General features: G+C 40.3%; 1 protein-coding gene across 24 annotated transcripts in view; it reads left to right on the top strand.

Annotated features, from left to right (window-relative positions):
• Positions 1-7,067: 7,067 nt before the first annotated feature.
• The window catches only part of ADD1 (adducin 1), a 67,453-nt gene continuing 52,796 nt past the window's right edge, over positions 7,068-21,724 (top strand). For 17 of the 24 annotated variants that reach the window (XM_075752619.1, XM_075752630.1, XM_075752614.1 and 14 more), the window contains exon 1: positions 7,116-7,295. The gene's annotated coding sequence lies outside the window, so the exon portion shown is untranslated. Of the gene's footprint in view, positions 7,354-7,764; positions 8,050-21,724 lie in introns of those variants that run through there. The other 7 variants (XM_075752621.1, XM_075752631.1, XM_075752608.1 and 4 more) reach the window with 6 other exon arrangements.

The following is a 21,724-nucleotide window of genomic DNA, read 5'->3' as shown; positions in this document are numbered from 1 at the left end:
CTCTCTCTTCCAAGTCATCTTGCTCCTACATACTCTATTCTAGTCTTTATGCAGAATTAGATGAAGTTAAATTTCTGGTGTTTGTGTGGTAGAAAGGCATAGCTAGAACGCATGGCTCATAGTCTGTCTCCTTTACCTCTTACTAACCTGGCTCTCCTCTTTCCTTCACCACAAATCAGCCTTTTGCCTATACAACCTACTGCAAGCTCCTTAGCTTTAAAATAGTTCGTGGAGGAGTGTAACAGCAGTATTTGGTATGCCAAAAAAATGCGGTTTGTGAGGTTTTGGTAATGTCAAAGTCAAAATAATTGATAATAATTTGGAAGAAGTCTTACCTCTTCTATCTAAATTTCCAAGAAAAAGTGTTACAGGTGATATTTGTGGGGGGTATTGCTCTTCTGGGGGGAAAAAAGAATTAGAGTGGCTTTGAAAATAAAAGTTTCAGCAAGGGCCTGTCAATCAAGAGGTAGTGTATTGTAACAAGTGAACAGATACCCAGACATTTTTCTATGACCATAAAGGTGCTTTGTGTCAGCACTCAAGTATTCCCCAGTTCAGAATTTCAGGTTTTTTGTAAGAATGTAAATAAGCAGCGAGAGCATTCATGGCCTCTGGTGCTTCATGCTTTGTAAGTTTCAAAAGGGTGCTAAAGATTTCTCAAGCTTTAACATGATTATTTTGAATTTGGGGACATCTGCTGGTCAGCCAGCTCCATGCAGGGTTCCAAGCAACAGCAATACAGCCACTAAGCAGGTGCATAGAAGTCATTTGGGTAGAACATCAATCCTAAGTGACTTTGAATAGAAGCTAGAGACATGGATTTGGCAGATGGACCACTCAGTGGATAAGGAATTGGCTGGATGGTTGCATTCAAAGAGTGGAGGTCAACGGCTCGATGTGCCAAGTGGAGACCAGTGATGAGTGGTATTCCTTAGGGGTCCATATTGGGACTGGTGCTGTTTAACATCTTTGTTGGTGATGTGGACAGTGGGATTGAGTGCACCCTCAGCAAGTTTGCCGATGACACCCAGCTGTGTGGTTCGGTCGACATGGTGGAGGGAAGCGATGCCATCCAGAGGGACCGTGACAGGCTGGAGAGGTGGGCCCATGAGGACTGCATGAAGTTCAACAAGGCCAAGTGCAAGGTCCTGCACATGGGTCAGGGCAAGCCTAAGCACAACTACAGGCTGGGTGGAGAATGGATTGAGAGCAGCCCTGAGGAGAAGGACTGGGGAGTGTTGGTGGACAAGAAGCTCAACATGAGCTGGCAACGTGCACTTGCAGCCCAGAAAGCCAACCATATCCTGGGTCGCATCAAAAGAAGTGTGGCCAGCAGGTCAAGGGAGGGGATTCTGCCCCTCTACTCTGCTCTCGTGAGACCCCACCTGGAGTACTGCGTCCAGCTCTGGGGTCCCCAGTACAAGACAGACATGGAGCTGTTGGAGTGAGTCCAGAGGAGGGCCACAAAGATGATCAGACAGCTGGAGCACCTCTCCTATGAGGACAGGCTGAGAGAGTTTGGGTTGTTCAGCCTGGACAAGAGAAGGCTCTGGGGAGACTTTATTGTAGCCTTCCAGTACCTAAAGGGGCCTACAGGAAAGATGGTGAGGGACTGGTTACAAGGGCATGGAGTGACAGGACAAGGGGTAATGGCCTTAAGCTGAAGAAGGGGAGGTTTAGATTAGATGTTAGGAAGAAATTCTTCCCTGTCAGGGTGGTGAGGCACTGGCACAGGTTGCCCAGAGAAGCTGTGGAGGCCCCATCCCTGGAGGTGTTCAAGGCCAGGTTGGATGGGGCTTTGGGCAACCTGGTCTAGTGGAGGGTGTCCCTGCCCATGGCAGGGGTGTTGGAACTGGATGATCTTTAAGGTACCTTCCAACCCAAACCACTCTATGATATCTCTACTGGAGCTGGTTTGCACAGAAATGACAGTAATAATAACTGTTAGCAGGATTAAATCTCTAGATATATAAAAGCATCTAACCCTCCCTTGAGTCACCACTTTTTCTGTCTTTTGACAACCACTTCATACCAACTACCTCTGTGTACAATCTTGGTACAGTTGATTCTTGTATTGGGAGGCTGATATGTGCTTAAATTCTGACCTTGAAAGCTTTTTGCATGGGTGGAGTTTTGCAACTGTACTGAAAGGCAGAGGTGTGAAATGTCTGCCACAGCACAGAAAAAAGAAGGGTCTATTCCATTTAAACTTATTAAAAGGTTTTATTACAGAACGAATAAGGCAAGATGTACCAGGTGTGCCCTCACAAGCTGTCTGTTTTAGTCTTCAGTGATTTTGTTGTGCTTTAATTTACAGTGTGCTAACATTCATGCTTATTTATTTTTCCAAGTAAATGCCAGCCAAACCCTAACAATGGGAGTACTGCTGAAAATGTGACTTTTTAAAATTAAATGTGATTTAAATTAATTCAGAATTTGATTTTCTAATATTACAAAGTGTCTCCCAGGATTAATTTTCTCCTGTATATAATAATTAAAATATTAAATCTTTTAAAATATTTTTCTTACGCTTCTCAGCCCTCCTTACTTTGAACTTGCCCTGGTATCTCTTTCCTTTTTCCTTTCTTTGTTTTACTCTCCTGGGTCTTTTTTTAAGTCCTACCTCTTCAAAATGTCTAACTTCTATTAGTGGCACTTTTCCTTGTCGTGCTACTACTAAAGGTGAAGATGTCATTAGAGATCAGCTAAAACCAATCTCAGCAGCTCTAGTGACACTGGAATTAGTATAGAAGCAACTTGCAGAGAAGATACATCTAGAAGGCACACAATGTTTAGGAAGTCATAAATGTTGCAATTAAAATAACTGGCTTTAATTGGAGAAGGATTCTGGAAAAACAAACCCAAAGCTTCACAAAGAGTGGTGTAAGGTTAAAAGAAACTTGGTTGCCTGAGTTCCTTTTGGCCAAGCATTGTGTTCAACTGAAACTGTTATTAACCAGCTTGAACCACGAAGCTAGATTTACATTTCATCTCCATCATGTATAAAAATGTCCCTATGCACCTTGAGCATAAAGTCAGTATTTTTTCAAACTTAAAGCCAAAGCAGCCTCTCAGTTTAATAGATTGTATAAAATCTGGCAACATTTAGTATCGACTTGCTCTGCCCTTTCCCCACCTGCTGCTTCAGTTCTCTTTATTTTTATTTTTTTCAGCTGAAATAAACCTCAGATGTGTTTTTGTTTGGTTGTGGAAGGAGATGAAAGTAGACCAGAATACATTTTTTTTTTTTGCCTCCGTGTAGTTGTTCCATCAAATGGTTCTCAGATATCTATATACATTAAAGATTGTTTCTACATAGTCTTTTCAAATAATTGGGAAAATTCTCCTCCTTTAGATAAATTTGTAAAATTCAAAAAAAACTTCCTCCCTCCTGTGAAGTATATGATTGGAGCTGGGACAAAAATAAAGTTTCTAAAAGTACTTGTGACATAACCTTTTGTATGCTGACCAACTTTAGTAATACTACACATAAGCCATGAGATATTATTAATGCTGTTATATACAGCCGCAATTAAGATAACCCATTACATCATTTTAAAAAAGGCTTTTAAGTTCAATAATTTCAAAGAAAAAAATCCCTCACGAGCTTTTCAGTAGTAACGCCACGTATGTGTAGAGGCTCACTTGTACCAGCACCAGAGTTGGTGAGACACGCAGCACTTCTAGGGCTGCTCTTGGGATATTTGGTATGGATCCTTTCTGTTTGTCTACGGCCACCCTCTCGCCGCTCCCAGTCTGGCATGACCAGAGACTGGCTTTTACTTTGCTGGCACCTGACAAGGAAGTTTCAGTACTAGCAGAGAATTCACATACTGGCATTGTTTTATTTAAAGGAACCAGGACTTTGGCCAAGAAGTGGAGTAAAAGGTCTGTGTGAGGTGAAAACGAATCATCGCAGTAGGGAAGCAAGTCCTGCTCAGTCAACAGACTGTCAGGATAGGACAGCTCTGGCAGGCCACGAAGGAAAGATCTATTTTGATACTATCGTTCCCAGTTTACAGGTAAGAAAACTGACCTGGAACTGTTTACGTGGGATGAGTGCACCCCATATGAAGGAAAAGATCGATGTCCTGATGCCAGATTCGTGACATTAACTTAGTACTATGCTTCTCACAGGTAGCTGTAAGCGGTTTGATCGTCAAGGAGTGCTAATGCCAGGTAAAGAGGTTAGTTGTGTAAAAATAATTGTACGGTTATTTTCCGTTTATTTACAGTTGATTCCTAGTAAAGTCAAATAGTTTGTAAATTAATATACTCGCATTGCCTCTTTTGAGACTGATGTAAGTTGAGTCCGGTGCTGCTGATGCTGGAGCCTGCTAAGGAAAACAACTTACTGCGGATGAGTCAGCAAGTGCAACCCCTGTACTGCCTAAACAGTACCACGTTCTGACACCTTTGTGGGACGTTGTGCTGTCTGTAAATACGCAGTGGTATTTTTCTGTTTTTTGAAGGGCCAGTAACCATTCTCCAGCACATGTGCAGATATGCAAACAGCAAGTGCAAGCCTCCTGGCAACAAGCTTGTCTTGGTCGTTTTCCCAGACCCCTCACCAGCAGCGCAAAGATCTTGAAGGGGTCAGATACCACAGGGTGAAAAATACCATGTCATTCATATTGTACCTTTTGTTGTAGCTGTCATGCTGTAAAGTCAGCTGGTAAGAGTTATCACAGACAAGTTCTTCTTGTCTTAAATAATGCAGAAGTGCTTCTTCAGATTGTCTTTGATGCCATATTTCTGCAGCACTGTGTACCATGGCAGTACGTGTCAGTATGTATGTGCCCTCCTTTATGTTTCTACGCACGTAATCCTGCCTTTGCACCAGCGTTGCCGCTCGTGGCAGAGGCAGTTCAGGAACCTGGTCCGGCCAAAAACTGAGCGGGCGAGATTAACACTGTCACGCATCAGCTGTAGCAGTCTCAGGCTGCAAAGTGAGTTGGTCGAGTTGGCTGATTCAGCAGAAAGCTGGCGTCGCCCCCTCCCTCACCCCCTGATTTTTTCATCAGATTAGCCAGGAGAAATAATATCTTCTCTGGCCTCACGATTATGGGATATGATGCAAGGGGAAGGCTGGAAGGGGGCTGCAGGAACCTGTGACTTTGGGCAGGTCACAGCGCAGGACAGTAGGAGAGAGGGCTGAAGGAACAGCACTCTTCTGCAGCATTTAATCATTAGATCAAACAGGTGCGATGATAAAACGCATCCTTTGATCAGCCTAAGCTGCTTGTGACACTGCACCCTGTAATTATGCAAACACTTCTAGCCAGCGCTGCTAGAGGAAGCAATGAGCCTGCCCTCCCCCAGTCCCTGGGCACTGCTGCTGTCCTCAGCGCCCCACTCTTTCTTGGCACTGCTGTTCTTATAGCTGCGCAGAGAGCTGGACAGAAAAACCATTCTTTTTAAAACAAAGCAGTATTTTTTTGCTGAGTTAGTTTTAAGATAGATCCATTCTCCCATTTACTTTACCAGACAAGAAGAAAGAGAGCTTTTTGTGTTGAATGCTAGGGAAAAGGAAAGAGAGGCAAGCGAGGTACCAAGATGGAGAGTTTTGACAGGCAGTCATCTACACGCCAAGGGGACGACGACATGTGAGGCAGGTGGCTGGACCTTGCAGGTGTGGAGCACCTGCAGATCTCATCGATTAGACTTTGAACAAGGACAAAAGTATGCTGTCTGGTATGTCAACACATCCACTGGCTTTGGCAGGGTTCAGCACTAGACAGGTGAAGTGACTTTACTCTCTTAGGCTTATAGCAACAGTTCTTATAAAAAAAAGTTCAGATGTGATTTGCTAATTATTAGTAACTACACTAACACGTGTCCTATTGTGGGATGTTTTTGATTAGGCAGATCTATGTTCAGCAGTGTCTCCTTGTCAGATGTGCCATAATCATTCTGTGCCGTCACTTGACAACTAAACCATTTTTGGTGGTTGAATTCACGTACAAGTTTATGTACATCTTTATGGCCTGTTTTTGTGTTTTGCAAGAGTGAACAAACCAAGACTAATTGCCAGAAAGCACAGACTAGGTAAGTGGAGTGTGTTTCCTTGGTGGAGGTGGTTGGAGCAGGCTAGATTCTTCCCATATCCCCAGGGAGAGATGTTTATGGCTCCTGAAGGCACCCATCAGGTTCTGCTAGCAGGGGTCTATTTTTCTTCTGATCGTACGGATAACATGGGGGTAGGGGGTACAGAGAGCAGAGTTCAGTGTTTCTGAAAGTGCATTCCCAGACCCCCAACTCTTCATTTGACCTGGGGCAGGCACTATTCTATACAACAGAGTTCACAAAAAGAAGTGCAAAGCAGCAGTCTTAAAATGATACAGTAAAAATGAAAATAAAGAAAATATAGTTCACATAACAAATTAACTTTACAGTTGGTGCTTTATTTGCAGTGACTAACGAACTGTGGGGTTATACTAGCCACACAGCTCTTCAAAAGACTTAGAAGACCTAAAGGGATGATTTATAGAGATCTAATCAGGCCTCCTATATACAAGCTATACAATGTATCTGCACACTTCCTGAATCAAGTATACAACTTATCATTAGGCTGGAATTTAACATCTGGAGGATATTCAACTGACTTAAATACCTTCAGTTTTGACAGATGTCTCTAACCCTCACCAACACAGTTCTCAAGCTGGGCTACTCTCACTGGGTATCTCCACTTCTGGATCGATCTTGACCTGCTCTGAGCTTCCAGCGATTAGATATCGTTACTGCTGCGTATTAAAGAACCTTTTATCGTAACGCTTCCTTGGCAATTACTTGATTTCTGCCCCTATCTCTCAGCCTGCTGTAAGATAAGCTTCCCAGACGACGCGCTGCTCCTTTCAGGAGGAACCCAGCTCCACAAAAGCCCCCTTCCCCGTGCCGGGGGACACTCCTCAGCCTCTGCCCAGTCACTTAGGAATCACCCAGCACCTCCCGGAGCGGAGCCCCGCCAGAGCGAACGCTCCTCCACAGGCGCCGGCGTCGCTCCCCACTATCCCCCTCCCGCGCCTCCCGCCGACCAATGGGAGAGCCGCTTAGTAGCCGACTGTGCGCCCTCCAATGGGCGGCGCGGTTATTGGCCTGCGGCCTCGAGAAGCCGCACCCTGTCAGGTGGGGGCTGGGGCCGCTCGGTGCCTGTGGGGGAGGAGGGAGCGGAGCGGCGGGAGGCGGAGCGCGGTGCTGGGGCCAGCGGCGGCGGAGACAGGCTTGTCAGGGGCACTGTCTGCAGCGGCCCCTTTTTCCCGCTTCTCTCTTGCCGCCCTTTCTTCATCTGTTCTCGGGTGAGTGCTGCCGCGGAGGGCTACGGGGGTGTCGGGAGGCGCAGGAGTGGCGCTGCCGGTAACGGTCCGGGGGGAGGCAGAGGGGGGAGCGCAGGGGAATGCGGGGGGCGCGATAGAGGGGGGCAGCCGTTAACCGTCCGAGGAGGCGGGGGTGGCGGGGAGGGGGGCGCAGCCTTTGGCGACGGGCAGGCTGTGAGGGGGAGGCGGGCGCTGCGGAGGGGCGCAGACGCTGCGGGGAGGGGAGGAGGGGGGAGGCGAGGCTGGGGCGCAGACGCTGCAACCAGCTTGTTTAGCCCGGGGCGGCGGGGAGGAGAGGAGAAGAGGGGGGGGTTGTTGTTTCTGCCTTGAAAACAGGCGGCCAGCGGGGGGGTGGGGGTGTGTGTGTGGAAAAAACCAGCTGCCCGTTGCTGGCAGGGTGCTGCGGTGAGGGGCTGGGGCGGGGAAGGAGAGTTTCGGGTCTCTGGGGCGATGGGGAGCAAAGAGCGGTGGTCTGCAGCCGCTGAATGGGATGGGGCGGTGGGGGCTGAGCTGCGGGGGCGATTCAGGGTTGGAGGGGCAGGTTCCTGTCAGCCTTCCCTCAGGAGAGACGGTCCCCTGCCCACCGCGGTGAGCGAGGTGGGATGCTCCTGCTGCTGTTGCCGCCGCAGGAAGCGGCCGCTCAGCGTTTAAATCTCCATTGCACCCAAGCGATGCGTCTGCTGGCTCTTCCCCCACCGCCCTTCTGCTTCACCTGCCCCTTCTTCTAGACTGCGAGGTGACCTGCTGATCATGGTTGGCAAAATGCGGGCGTTAGAGTGTCCAAATAATCGTCCGCAGAGGACGTAGGAATGAAGGAGGAGATGTGATGCGTTTGTGCGGTGTTATTGATTGGCGGTGTACCAGCAGCAGCAGACGGGCAGTTGTTTTGTTTCCTTTGCTGGAAAGGGGTATCTGTATTTTAGCGTTTCTAGTGTCTGCTTTGGATACAAAATGTCATGTCTTTCTGCACATAATGCACAGTCTCTATGGTGCTTTTAAGGTTGATTCTTAATCTGTGTTGACTTTAGTTAAAACTAGCAATTAGGGAGGGGGAAAATCCAGTCAAGCTGGAAAAATATCCATGGCTGTACTGAGATAGGGGGCTAGGAATAGCACTGGGTTTAATTCTTTCATGAGATACTGCTGTAGCTCATTGGTGTAAGCTTATTGCTGGTTTTGTTTTATTCTCTGCTTTTTGGAAAGTTGCTATAGATAATAATATTATCATATACCAAAAGTATTGTGTTTTCTTGCATGATGACATGTCTTTATATGGAGCTTTACAAAACATGTCTACCTTCAGCTTATGAATTCTCAAACTGCATCTACTCCTAGATAATTTCTGTATGCTTTGCCGAAAGCTACAGGTATCTCCGTGCACACAGGCTATTTACGGCTCTGGGTTCTTGTAACGTGACTGAATGTGCTAACAGAACACTCGGCTGTTCTTAACTGCCACAAATTTGTTCTTTTTTTATAGAACAAAAGAATTTATTTTAAAAATAAACAAATACAAACTATTTCTAAAATAGGCTTCCATTTTTCTTTATTAAATTGATTGATGTAACAATTCTGTACCTCAATAAGGAAATATCTTTTTAGCACTGTTGTATAATAAATGAGAAAAAATGTGACTATGGACTGGACTTCTGGAACAGGTGGCTTTGGTATTTCTCTATATTCAGTAAGCAGATTTGATGTGATCATGTAAAAATAGTCTTAAGTGAACTTGATGTTCTATGTAGTTTGCCTCAAATAGAGAAGTCAAACTTGGTTGTTTTCTTAGGAAAGTTTTGAGGAAGAGATAACTGCAAGTTTTTACATCTTCACTAGCAAGATATGTGCATTACTATGTTTGCATGTTTAAGTATCTTGTAGTTCTACTGGTGTTCTGTTTTCTGTGAGGTTCCACACTGAGAATAGTGCTTTTTAGCTGAAAACAGTTATGTTGCCTGAATGTTTTCTTTTTATGGTTGACTATTATAAAAAATGGCATGAGAAATACAAACATTTGTGCTTCATTTGAAACAAGCACTTTTGCTAGCATGTTGTGCCAATGAGTTCATTAGAGTATGGTTCGCTAATGCTGTAGAGTGAAGAAGGTCGTTTACTGAATCAGTATTTTTCTGTGACAGTTCTTCTTAGATGTCTCCAACAGAAAATGACTCAACTCTTCTCATTCTTTGAGATTCACCATCAATACTAAATGTTATTTTACACGTACAAAATTGGATCATTTGATGAAGTTATATGGACAAATGCATTTGAGCACTGAGAGACTTTCACAGGAGTAAGGATAAAGCTACTTCCACTCCATTCAAGGCTCGATTTTTGAAGCGTAGCTTCTCAGCATGATGTGCTTTTAACAAATCTCCTCACCCAACATTCTGTGACTTGCTATAAGAGGAAAAAAGCTGAATTTTGAAGTAGCCAATTTTGTTAATAAATAGAATAAAATATTACAACTGGAGGTTTCAAACTAGGATAAGGATGCTTAGCATGTTAATTGCTCGTAAGCATACGACTTGTATGCGACAAGTGCTTTCTAACTGTGAGGAGGCTAGACAGCAAATTTTGTACCCATTGCTTTTTAGGAGTCGTAGAAATAGTTTTCTTAACTATTTAAAAACTGCAGCAGTGAATAGTGAGTAATTTGTAAATCCCAAACTGTTGCTATGCAAATGAGCCAGTCCTGCTTTGAGGGGAAAAATTCATAGTAACAAAACTTGCCCACTGCTTTTCTGAAGGAGAACATAACAGAAAAATGTTGCTTTTGTTGTGCAGTGAGGACACCTCAAGCGTGGGGATGTGAAGTAAAAAAATAACACTAAATTCTGATTTTGGTGGCTTTTAAATTAGAATTTACTCTTGGACCATGCTGCATGGCAGAAAGTGATCTCTGAAATAGCACTGTATTAGTAATTCATACTGTAACTAAATATTCCTTAGACACTTTTAGAGTGATAGGTGCTTTATATTTAAAAAGTGATTGTGAGCAGATACGAATGTAAGTTTAAACTGCTAATTCCACTGTGTAGATCATTTAACACCTGCTGAGGAATATGTCTAAAACTCTTCTGTTAAATTATAAATCTTCTATATTAACAGATTCAAAAGCAAGTATTTTTAAAAAATAGTAGAAGTTCCTAGATTACCAGAGTTTTGCAATTTTCATTCATATAATTTAATCGGCCTTCTCAGGGGAATTGGAAAACATCACCTAGTCATGCCTCTTACTCAGCATTTCTCTTCAAAAATGCTCCTTTTTGGTAGGGCTGAGAACAGTAGCTATACAAACCTGTCGATAAAGAAAGGTGTAAAGTGTGAATCGTGTAAACCAGTTTATTTCCTGAGGAAAGCTTATTTTCATTAGATGTCGTAATGCTTAAAAAGTACTGGTTATACAGATATTTTGATATATTATTTTTTTACTTGAAAATTACACTTTTCTATGGTTACTTTTTCTATCACTTTAAATTATTGCATGTACAATAACAGGCTTCCCTGGTAGTTTAATGGAATGTTCAATGTAACTTTATAACATCTGTTATCTTCTCAGTAAGCATCTGTTATTTATTGAGAGTAGTCTTGATAATCTTTAGTCAAATTGAAGCAAATAGTTGGTTTCTTTCCTCACCAGTCAGAGGATGTTGTTTACTGTGTTCTTGTCAGTTCAGAAATTTTAGTGGTTAGTAGTTGCAAAAGTTGTAAGGGCAGAGACTCCAGGAAACACCCTGTTTAGAACTACTGCTTTTAAAATCAGGTATAAGCTGAGATGATGTCACTTGTCACAAGGGGCTCCCAGTTAACATTCTAACCAACGATCTTAGTGTTGAATAAAGTTGAAGTATTGTTGCTACTTTGGGGAATTTTAAAGACTAGCATTTCTTCATTTCAGAGCAAATTAAGTTTTAGTGTAGAGATGGATTTGGGTAACTACTACCAGTCAAGCTGGCTGACCAGCATGTAAGCTTGCTGGCTTTGCTGCGTTGACTCTTTGACGGTTAAGAAGAAACTGAAAAATGTTGTCCTTGAAGGCGTAGCCAAACAGGAGTAACAACTTCTTCAGCACCTTCCTAACTTCCTCCTTTTGACCTTGCTTACTAGATTGCATTTTGAGAAATGATCTCTGCCTGCTCTGTTGGATGCAGTTATTATTCAGTGAAAGACCAACCTTTCAACCTCAGATCAGTTGTGTTAGCTAGTGGGACTTCAGAAGAGTTTTTCACTATCGCTTATTTGAGTGGTTTTCCCTGCAGATTAATTAAAAATCAACATACACAAAAGTGCATTTCAATTCAGCTTGAAAATTGGGATATTAAGAGCTACTCTTTAAAGCTGAGATTTGGAGTTTCCATGCTCTTCAGACTAATCAAATATTGTTTTGCATTTTTAATTGACGAACGTATTTGGTTTTGTCTTTTAAAATTATTGATTTTTATACCATATGTTATGTATGATTTTCACATCTTGACTTATGAAATCTGAAAAGATACGGAATAAAATATTTCAGAGTTCTGAGATTTTCTTTTTCTTCCATATACCTAATTGAATTGCTAAAAAGGTATCATGGAAGCAGTGAGCCCTAAATGCAGTTAATCATAGAATGGTTTGGGTTGGAAGGAACCTTAAAGATCATCTAGTTCCAACCCTCCTGCTGCGGGCAAGGACACTCTCCACTAGACCAGGTTGCCCAAAGCCCCATCCAACCTGGCCTTGAACACTTCCATGGATGGGGCATCCACAGCTTCTGTGGGCAAACCGTTCCAGTGCCTCACCACTCTCACAGGGAAGAATTCCTTTATAACATCTAATCTAAATCGACCCTCCTTCAGCTTGAACCCATTACCCCTTGTCCTGTCACTCCACTCCCTGATAAACAGTCCCTCCCCATCTTTCCTGTAGGCCCCTTCAGAAACTTTTAAGCCACAATTAGATCTCCCTGGAGCCACCTCTTCTCCAGGCTGAACAACCCCAACTCTCTCAGCCTGTCCTCACAGGAGAGGTGCTCCAGCCCTCTGATCAGCTTCGTGGCCCTCCTCTGGACTCGCTCCCACAGCTCAATGTCTCTCCTGTCCTGGGGCCCCCAGAGCTGGACGCAGTACTCCAGGTGGGGTCTCACCAGTAACACCTAATGGTATCTTTGATACTTTCACATCAAATAAGTACACAAATGTTAAGTTGTGGTACGCTTATGCACCAAAGATTAGGGGGAAATCAAATTACCTAAGATCATCTAGGTTTTTGGTTGGAATTAGTAAACACATAAAAGCAACTTTGGACTAAAAACTGCAATTGGACTTGCAGCCATAGAAACTTAGTTTAATTTGGGTTTGTTTTCATTTTGTACTTAAATTTCAAATTCTTGTTGTGGTACTTTTTATCTCTATCTTGTTTTAGATCTTGAATCTTGAGAGGTCTGATACCTGCTGCTTTAATCTGGCATTAGCCATAATAAAGCTGAAATTGTGTATCTGGGAAAACCTTGACCCATGAAGATTGTATTCTGTGGTTTTTTTGGTTGGTTGGGTTTGGGGTTTTTTTGTTATATACTACTAAGCATAAAGTTACTGTTCCTGCATTGTGGCTGGAAAGGTGAAAGATAAGGCATACTTTGAGTTTAGTCGTCTTTTAACAGATGAAACATTTTCTTTAGGTATTGTCACTACAAAATATTGCTGAAAATCTATAAAGTAAGTATGCATGTGAAACATCCATTCCATCTAAAATTCAGCAAAAGAAGACGTCGCTGCTGCTGTGCATTAACTGAGAGTTGCAGTTGGGGTTTTTTCCTCCAAAAAAATCTTGTCTAACAAAGCTTTGCACAGTAATCTTGAATCAACACAGCTTAAAGTATTCCAAAGTTAGAGAGACCTACTTTATTTCTCTTCAACTTCTGCACCTATTAGCTACATTCAGCTAAATTTAACAGGAAAATGGTGACTTCAAATATACAAAGTTTCTGCCAGTGATAGGATAATCTGACAGCCAAACTTGTGCCCTGTGCATGGCTCCGGATTTGTTTTCAGAAGCAGGAGCATCTGGCTGTGTAGCCGTTCCATACTTGCCTGCCAGTCAGCGTGTGGGTAACTCCAAACCAGTCGTAGCGTGTTTTGCCACTTTGCCACTATGGCCAACCAGGGTGGACCAGTGCTCAGGTGAAGGGAGGAGCAAGGATGGACTCACTGAGGGTGTGGGGGGGAACATGAGGACTTGGGATAAAAAAGCATAAATAGGGAAGCATAGGAGACTCCAGTTGATAGGAAATCATGTTTCATTAGTTTCTGTGCTTTCAGTTACTGAAAACTTTTTCATGATTTTCAGGTAAAACTCTACACAAGTGAAGCGTTGCTTTGTTTTTAAATGTCACTTCAAGTTTCCATATGATTTGGATAACAGATTCAGTGTAAAGCACAAAATTCTATTTTGATTCCAAAGTAGATTTTCATTGCTCACTGTGGATACAATTTTTAAGCCTTCGTGTGTGTGTGTGTATATATCTCTTTAGGTGGGTTTTTTTTGTTTTGTTTTTCCCCCTTCTCTTTTGGACTTAAAGTAAAATTTATTAGATGGTGAGTTTTCAAAGTTATTCTGGTAATTTTGGTTATAGTTGATAACTTAGAAGCATTTCAGAACAATTTTTATGAGTGAATTAAGGGTGAAGATGTCAGGAAAGTGGTGTTTGTTTCTATAAATTATTTTTCATGAAGTGTTGATGGCCAGAAGCATACAGTAAAAAATTTATTTGGTTATGTAGAACATTTGCAGTACAGTATTAAATTATTTTTGAATCTATTAATAGGCAGGAAAAGTAAATTAATAATGATCTTAGATGTTTGCTTAGATCTCAACTGTACATATGAAATGATTTTTTTTATTTTTTTCCCTGTTTGCTTACATAGGGGTTTAGGTTAAAAGTTAATAAATTCTTTAGAGCTTTCCCAAACCAAGTGAATCATAAATGGTTTGGATGGAGAGGGAGATAAAATTTATATGCTAATCTGAGGGAAAGCTGCTGTGTCTCTTATGTGTCAAGGAAAGGTGGTGGATTTCTGTGCCTTGGACTCAGAGAGAACCATCTTGTTCTCTTTGATTGCTGCTCCTTGTAACTGAATGCCTACCTGTTTGTTTTTTTCACTTTCAATCTACTTTAGAACCTGTGCTAATCGTGATGCTGCTGAGTTATGTGGATCATCTTGAGCTTCTTGCCTCTCCCCTGGAAGGAGAGAATGTTTGTGATTGCAGCATAGGGTAAGGATTTTGATAGGTAGGACGTCCACTTGTGGATCTGCTGTAGTTTTTATTGTTGATCTAGGACACTTTCTTTGACTCAGTTCTAGTCTGTTAATGGAGATCTTGATTTAAGGACAAGGAAACCCCAGCTAAGATGCCTGAACCCTTGCTTCACCATTGTGGAATGATAGTCTTTCCAGTATCCTCCAGTTTTCCCTCACTGCAGCAAACTGGGGAGAAGCCAAGAGCAGAGAACAGAGTGAACAGTTTGCTGCACAAATTGGAGAGGGTAGCCTCTCAAACTGTCCTCTGGCCTGCCCAGCCACCAGAAAATAAAGAGCATTTTGGCAGCTGGCCAATGAAAGCCTGAAGTGGTGAACAGAAGGCTGGGAAGTGTGGTTAAAATCTGAATGTCAGCCAGAAAAGCTGGACTTGGGCAGTCTTGCAAATTATGAGGGCAGCATTATTAATTGAATATTCTGCCTGGTGGAAAAGTTGCCTGAGGCTTAGAGTCTTTATGGGTCAATACTTACCACTAAAGTGGGGAGACGCCCCTCCATGCCTCAAGCAAAGCTGACAACGTCAAAAAAAAACCCCTCTGTAGCTGCATTTGCCACTTCAGCTGCATGTTTAATGGGTTTGGGATCCTATCTAGTGTGAGTGGGCTGAAGTATTGAAATAGCTGGTCTCCCTAAAAGGCTGAGAATACTGTTTTTCTTGTGCTCTCTTTCAGTTGTTAACATAACTGTGATATTTATTGATACTGGAATAGTGTCCACTATGCCAATTATTTTAAAGCATTTTTTAAAACAACCCCAAAATACAAAGAATGCTGAAGATTGCATAGTGAAAATAAATGTGAGTAGTTAGTTAGTTAGGATATCCTGGGTTTATTTTTCATAATGTCACCTTTTTGAAGAGCTTAAGCTTATATCTGCATTCCCTGACTTTCAGGGCATTAAGTCATTACTGTGTTCACATATGTTGTTGAAATATGTTAGTTCCATAATAACTGAACTATATTTTTGGAAATTTTATTATACCTCCAAGTCAAATGGGGCACATTAGTGCACATTTTCAGTAGTGCAGTTACTGGAGTCACTTAATTAAGAGCGAAGCAGATTTTGAATGCCTCTTTTTCTTTGCAGACCTTTAATCAGGACTAGTTACCTTCCTAAATAATACTGTATTTGTTATCAGTTATTGGTTTGAAGACCTGTTGTGATACCAAATATTAAATGGGTAAAAGGAAAAGGTGAGGTAATTTAATCTGAAAATTTGTATTTGCTACTTTACTTCTTGCACTACAGTTTTTGCTTGTTTAATTTAATCCTTAATTTGAAGTGTTAATCATTAATGAATAGATAAATTCAGTTCATGTGTCTGAAACTCAAATCTGAATTTATTCTATCAAGGATTTGATGATCTGAGAGAGTAATCTGGTAATTTTCCCCTCCCTCCACTCTGTTGCTATAGTAATCCTAAATTTGAACCTTGTTTCTGCAGACTTTTTTTTTCCTTCAACTAAGTTTTGTACTAGCTGTGCAGTATGTTCTCAAACCAAAATATTGATAATACAGATTTTGTTGTTGCTTTTTTTTCATTTGGATGTAACATCTGAGGTAAAGCAGAAATTTAGCAGTCTTAACTTGCCTTCTCTTTTTCTAGCTCTGGGGAGATACTGTTATTCATATTTTAGGCACGTCATTTAGAGGGGAAAACAAGCAAATAAAGGCTCAACTAAAGCAAAAAAGACCCAGACCGCTCTCTGAGTGTCATGGGAAAGCTGTTAATAATTGTAATTATAGAAGTGAACATTCAAATTGCAAAGGCCAAAACTTAGTTTAGCATCCAAATGTTCTTGCAATTCCAGTTTTACAGCAATGTTCAGGGCTTAATTGATCAGGTGCTTTCAGCTACTTCTGGCTGAACTTCTGACACAGCAGTAAATGCAGATCATTTTAGCAACTGTATAAAATACTTGTGCTCTTACCAAACTTTGATTTATTTTTTTTTCATGTACAATAAAGTGGAATTGCAAGATCTAACAAGGTTAATAGCAACGTGAAGAGGAGCATCAGGAATAAGCAGAAAAACTGAAAAAGACTGATCACCTGTTTTGTCAGGAAGCATGCAGACAGTGAAATGAGACTAAAAATAATTTAGATATGGGTGAAAGACTACATGAAAAGTTTGCATTAATTGTCAATGCAGTTTTGAACACATGCACACTGGCGAATAGACCTTACTGAAGTGAAGTTATAAAAAATATTTCCATAAAGATAAAGTTGAACTTCCAAGTGGGACTAGGTAATATTTAGTCTGGAATTTTGAAGTAGGTGGTCTGTGTAATTAGACGCTCACTTGCAGGAATTGTTATTAAATATCAAGGCAGAAGGGTACTGGTTGGCTGGCGAGGAGCAAAAGTAATCTCTATGTTTAGAGGAAAAGGTGGTTCAGAATAGTTATTGCATCATTAGTATGACCTTAATATTCAGGAATTTGTTTAAATTTAGAAAACTATTCTATATGGAAAAGGAACATGGAGTTAGAAGTGATACAGCTCTTAACAGAGGAAGACTTTGGCAGAGAAATCTAACGGTTCTTTTTATAAGACACCTGACTTTTTGGAGAGGATACATGGTTAGAGCTGACCTCTTTGACTTAGGAGTCATATAATGTATACTATGATTCCATGTAAAAACTAGAGTGATGTTTCTGTGAAAAATTATTTAAGACGGTGACAGGAATCATATTTAATAGCATTAAAAAAAAAGATGATCTTACAACACTTCAGCATGACTAACCTGTCAAAGTTAGCAACGGTGGAAAGTATTAGGATAACAAGTATACTGTTGCCCTACTAATATTTTCTGCTAAAGAAGTAAAGTGGTACTGACTTTCTCTACTACTGGTGAAAGCTTATATGGAATATTGTGTCTAATTCCTATCACCTGCCATCAAGTCAAATGGGCATTTGGACTGGAAGAGGTACAGGGACTGATGCCTAGAATGACTAAGGGAATGGAGAATTTGCCCTGTAAGGGAGACTGAAAGAGTGTGTCTTGTTTGATCTGGGAAAACAAAGCATGAAAGAGGTTGCTCCTCATGAAAATGAGTGAAGCTACACTGGTTAGTAAAAAGCTTCTTAAGCTTGAGGTATGAGAACAAATGGGTATAAACTATCCAAGAATAAACCTAGTCTGGAAATTAGAAAAAATGGTTCCTAAGCAACAGAGGCATAGAAGTCTGTAACAGCCTTCCCTTAGGAGTAGTAGAATAAGACTCTTTAAGATGGAGCTGCTTAGCTTATGTAAGGGGAGGAGGGGATATAACATGTAGTTTTCCACAGTACCTTGGGATTTGAACTCCTTGACCCAGAATATCTGTTTGTTCCCATGATTCCTGTCTGGTTAGTCAAATGTGATACAGTAACCTGACCATATACTGTCCAGAGACCAGTAGGTACGTAGGTGGTCTGTTTCTTGGACAAATAGACCGGTTGCATTCAGAAGTATATAAATGCTTATATCAAGCGATAATAAATGTTAGACAAGTAGGATGTTTTCAATACTGTTTTATGTAATATGCTACATTGTATCTTATGTAGTTGCTATATAATATGTTTTGCATTAAGAACCCCCAAATCAACACAGATTTAACAGATTGAATAATGAGCACTGTGGTGTTTTCTTCTTGTGCTGTTCTGTGTGATTGAAGGAAGCTGCCCACAGTGTGTGCACAGCTACGTCATTGTCTTTGTATTTCTCTGAGAATTCTCTTTTTGAGCTGTTTTAAAAAAACAAATTAAAATTGGTGCAAGCTGAAGGGTTGATGTGGTGAGAACCCTGTATGCTATATATTGCCCTGCTGTTCCTGTATATTACCCTAAGACTCTGTCCATCTAATAAGCTTGGAATGCGATTTTTTGAGGAAGCGTTGTGCTTGTGTTTGCACTAATGAGACACTCCCATATCTCTGCATAATAGAAGATTGGTGGTTTTAAAGGAGACTTGACAGAGAAAAGGGTTCTACTGCCTTTTCCCTGACAGAAAGACGCTAATTGGTAAATTGGGGTATTAATGTTGCCTGAGGTTACAATATTTTTCTAATTTATTCAATTGTTATGACATGTTAAATTATGTTCTAATTCCTGCCGAGGTATTTCAGACCCAGGAGGGAACTTGTAAAGGCCCATTTGTGCAATTGTTTCATCTATATCAGTAGTGTATGCTACTGTATGTTTTTTATACAAACAGAAACAAGCAGAAATACAGTATCTCCTTTGTATTTTTCTTTTCTCTAACTCTGCCTTATTCTTTTTAAATGTTCATATAGGAAGTTTCATTTTTGGAAGGAAGTTGAAGCATGGAAAGTAGTTTGGTTAGGACAGGATAGAAATTTAACGATGTTTGAAAGGTTCCTTCCTGACTGTGCTTAATGTGTATTATTGACTTCCCTTCAGCCGTTAGTTGAATTTCCTGTTGATTTTAGGTATAAATAATTCCTAAAGCAGTGTCTAGCCGTATCTATGTGCTTTGAATGGGATGCATTTTCTTTATCCACAAGTTTAACAGTATTTTAATGTTCTCAGAACTAATGTAGAAGACTGAGAATTAGATCTTGTTGCCTTAAATTGCTATATTCACACATAATGATTAATATGAATGGTAAATGTATAGGCATAACATCAGTGACTTAAATGGTGCTTTGCACATGTTCGATGTTAACTCAGTTACATCCCAAAGTGGAATTTTTGGGGAGAAGTGCTTGGCAGTTATAATTTTGAAAGCTGATAAAGAATAGTTAATACTTGAGAGCTTGTGGAAGTGATCACTATTATATGAATACTGACTAAATTATATTTAACCTGCTTTATTATTTAGACATTCTATCTTGTCATTTACTGTTAAGTGTGTGAACAGTCTCATGTAATTAAAAAAAAAAAAAAAAATTAAGTCTCAAACTGTTTTGCAATGGTCTCCAAAGAGTGGATGACTTGGCAAAGTCATCTGAAAGCTCCTGCAATGAGGAGAATGTATTTAGGAATACTGTTATTTTGAAAGAATGTATGGGCAGTAAGAAAATTTTAAAAGTTTATTATCTTGACTTTTTGTTCTTAAAGGATGTTTTTCAACTAGACCGCCATATAGGATTTGTCATGGTAACTGAAAGTGTCAGATAACCAGGTAATTTGTTTGTTAACTGAAAATATGTTATTAAAGATTGGAGGGAAGAAAAAGCTTTCTGGCTTTATATGCATTTTTAGATATATTATTTTTAATTCATTTATCTGTCAAAATTGAAGCTGAGTATTGCTCAGTTGTCTTAAATTGAAATAATTTTTTATTATGTGGTCTAGAATAGCATCCCCTGCAAATGTGGCCTATGCTGTAGTTAGTTCTGAAAGTGATGCAGTGAAAGTTGGAATAACTTATATTTTCAGCAGCATATTCAGAACTGGCATTTTTTATTTCATAGGAAAGCCATGTCTGTTAACATGACACAATATTTTTAAAAAGTTAACTGGTGACACTTTTTTTAAGAGCTCTTAGAGGTGTATTTTTCGTGCTGGCACTGTGCCTCATAAACGCTGCACTTTGCATGCTGCTGTTATAAAATCTAAACTGTCTTATAAAGTGAAGATGCATGTTGACATGCAGTTGGTCATTGGAGGATAAATCAGAAATCTTACACACGCACCCACAAAGAAGAGATAGTGTATATTCTTTCCCAGACTTGGATTGGATTAGTTTCCTTGTGAAGAATGTTAAGGACTAGCCTAGGACTGACTGGCGACAGTGACATCTGCATAGAGCAAATTTGCAAAAGGGAGATACAGTACAATGACTAGATCATGGGCTGTCCAGATTTTGTTACCATTAATTTCTTGCTATATTATTAGAGATCTAGAAAACTGAAACAAATTAAATTTGAGCAAACAGTCTTGTATATGTTGCTTGAGACTGAAGGAGAGCAAGGAACTTGAGGATAACATAGAGGAAGATCAGGGATAAGGTTGGTAACAGACTCATAAACAAGAATAATTTAAGCTATTGAGATACATTGCTCTTGTGTGTCATTGAACATCTTCATAAAACTATCTGATTTTTAGTGATGTTCATAGAGGTTCATGAGATTAAAGGGGGAAAAAATCTAATTTAAAATTTCCTGTTCCATTGTTAGTTGATAGATCTCTGAAATTCTATAGTAATGTCTGAAACTAGTAGGAAAGATAATAGTGGGCAAATATGAAGCAGGAGAGAAAGTGGAGGTTGGTTTAGGTTAAAGAAAACAGGTGAGAAAAATAAATTGAAATAGAATAGAAAAATAAATTGGTACTGTAAGGTCAGAAACAGTTCTAAAATTCTGGATTACATTACACAGGATTTCACTAGGTTTGGGTTTGTTGTTTTTTTTTACACATAATATGTTAAAATACACTTTTAAAAAAGTCACATTCTGTATTAGCCCATGGGACTTACTGCTGTGAGGTATTGTTATGGACAAGAGTTTAGCACAGTGCAAAGTAAGATTACGCATTTTGTATCAGTTATACAGGGAATGTTGAAATGTATGTCCTTTTTTCATGGTATAAAGCGTAAGTCAGTCACTGCAAATGAGTGTGTGTGTGTGTTATACTGTTCTTAAAACTGCACTGGCCATGGTTAATCAGGATGTTTGAAGAGTTAAACCACTAGTTTGAGTTTGGCAACTTTTCACTTTTAAACAAAGTTTGGCATTTGCTTGTAAAACCCCAAATGGTTTTTATTCTGGCAGCTACAGAAACTCTTTGTATACAGAAGAGAATGCTATAGAATCTCTTCCTTATGAAATCAGTGCAGTTGACTAAATAAGCATCACGCTTAATATTAGAGCACTAGAATTGTCAGACTTTTGTTTTGGTTTAAAAAAACAAAACCACCAAAAACTAAAGTCTGAAGCTAGTAATTTCTGGCTCAAAAGGAGATGAAGTTGAATGGCCTGTATAGACTGCATATATCTTGTGTGTGGGCCTCTGGGAGAGTCATGATAGAATATATTCATGTCTGGATATGCATAGAAAGGTAAAATCTTAATGTTAAAAATTGGATAGTAAATGTAGTTTATCATGTGGCACTATAGAATATCTTTTTTTAGGAATTCTGTTGGATTTGGTAAGCTTCCTTGGATGCTTT

This window comes from Balearica regulorum, chromosome 4 (genome assembly GCF_011004875.1).
Source record: "Balearica regulorum gibbericeps isolate bBalReg1 chromosome 4, bBalReg1.pri, whole genome shotgun sequence".
In the NCBI taxonomy this organism is placed as follows: domain Eukaryota; kingdom Metazoa; phylum Chordata; class Aves; order Gruiformes; family Gruidae; genus Balearica; species Balearica regulorum.
The sequence above is the reverse complement of the archived record's forward strand: the minus strand, read 5'-3'. Positions and strand labels throughout refer to the sequence as shown.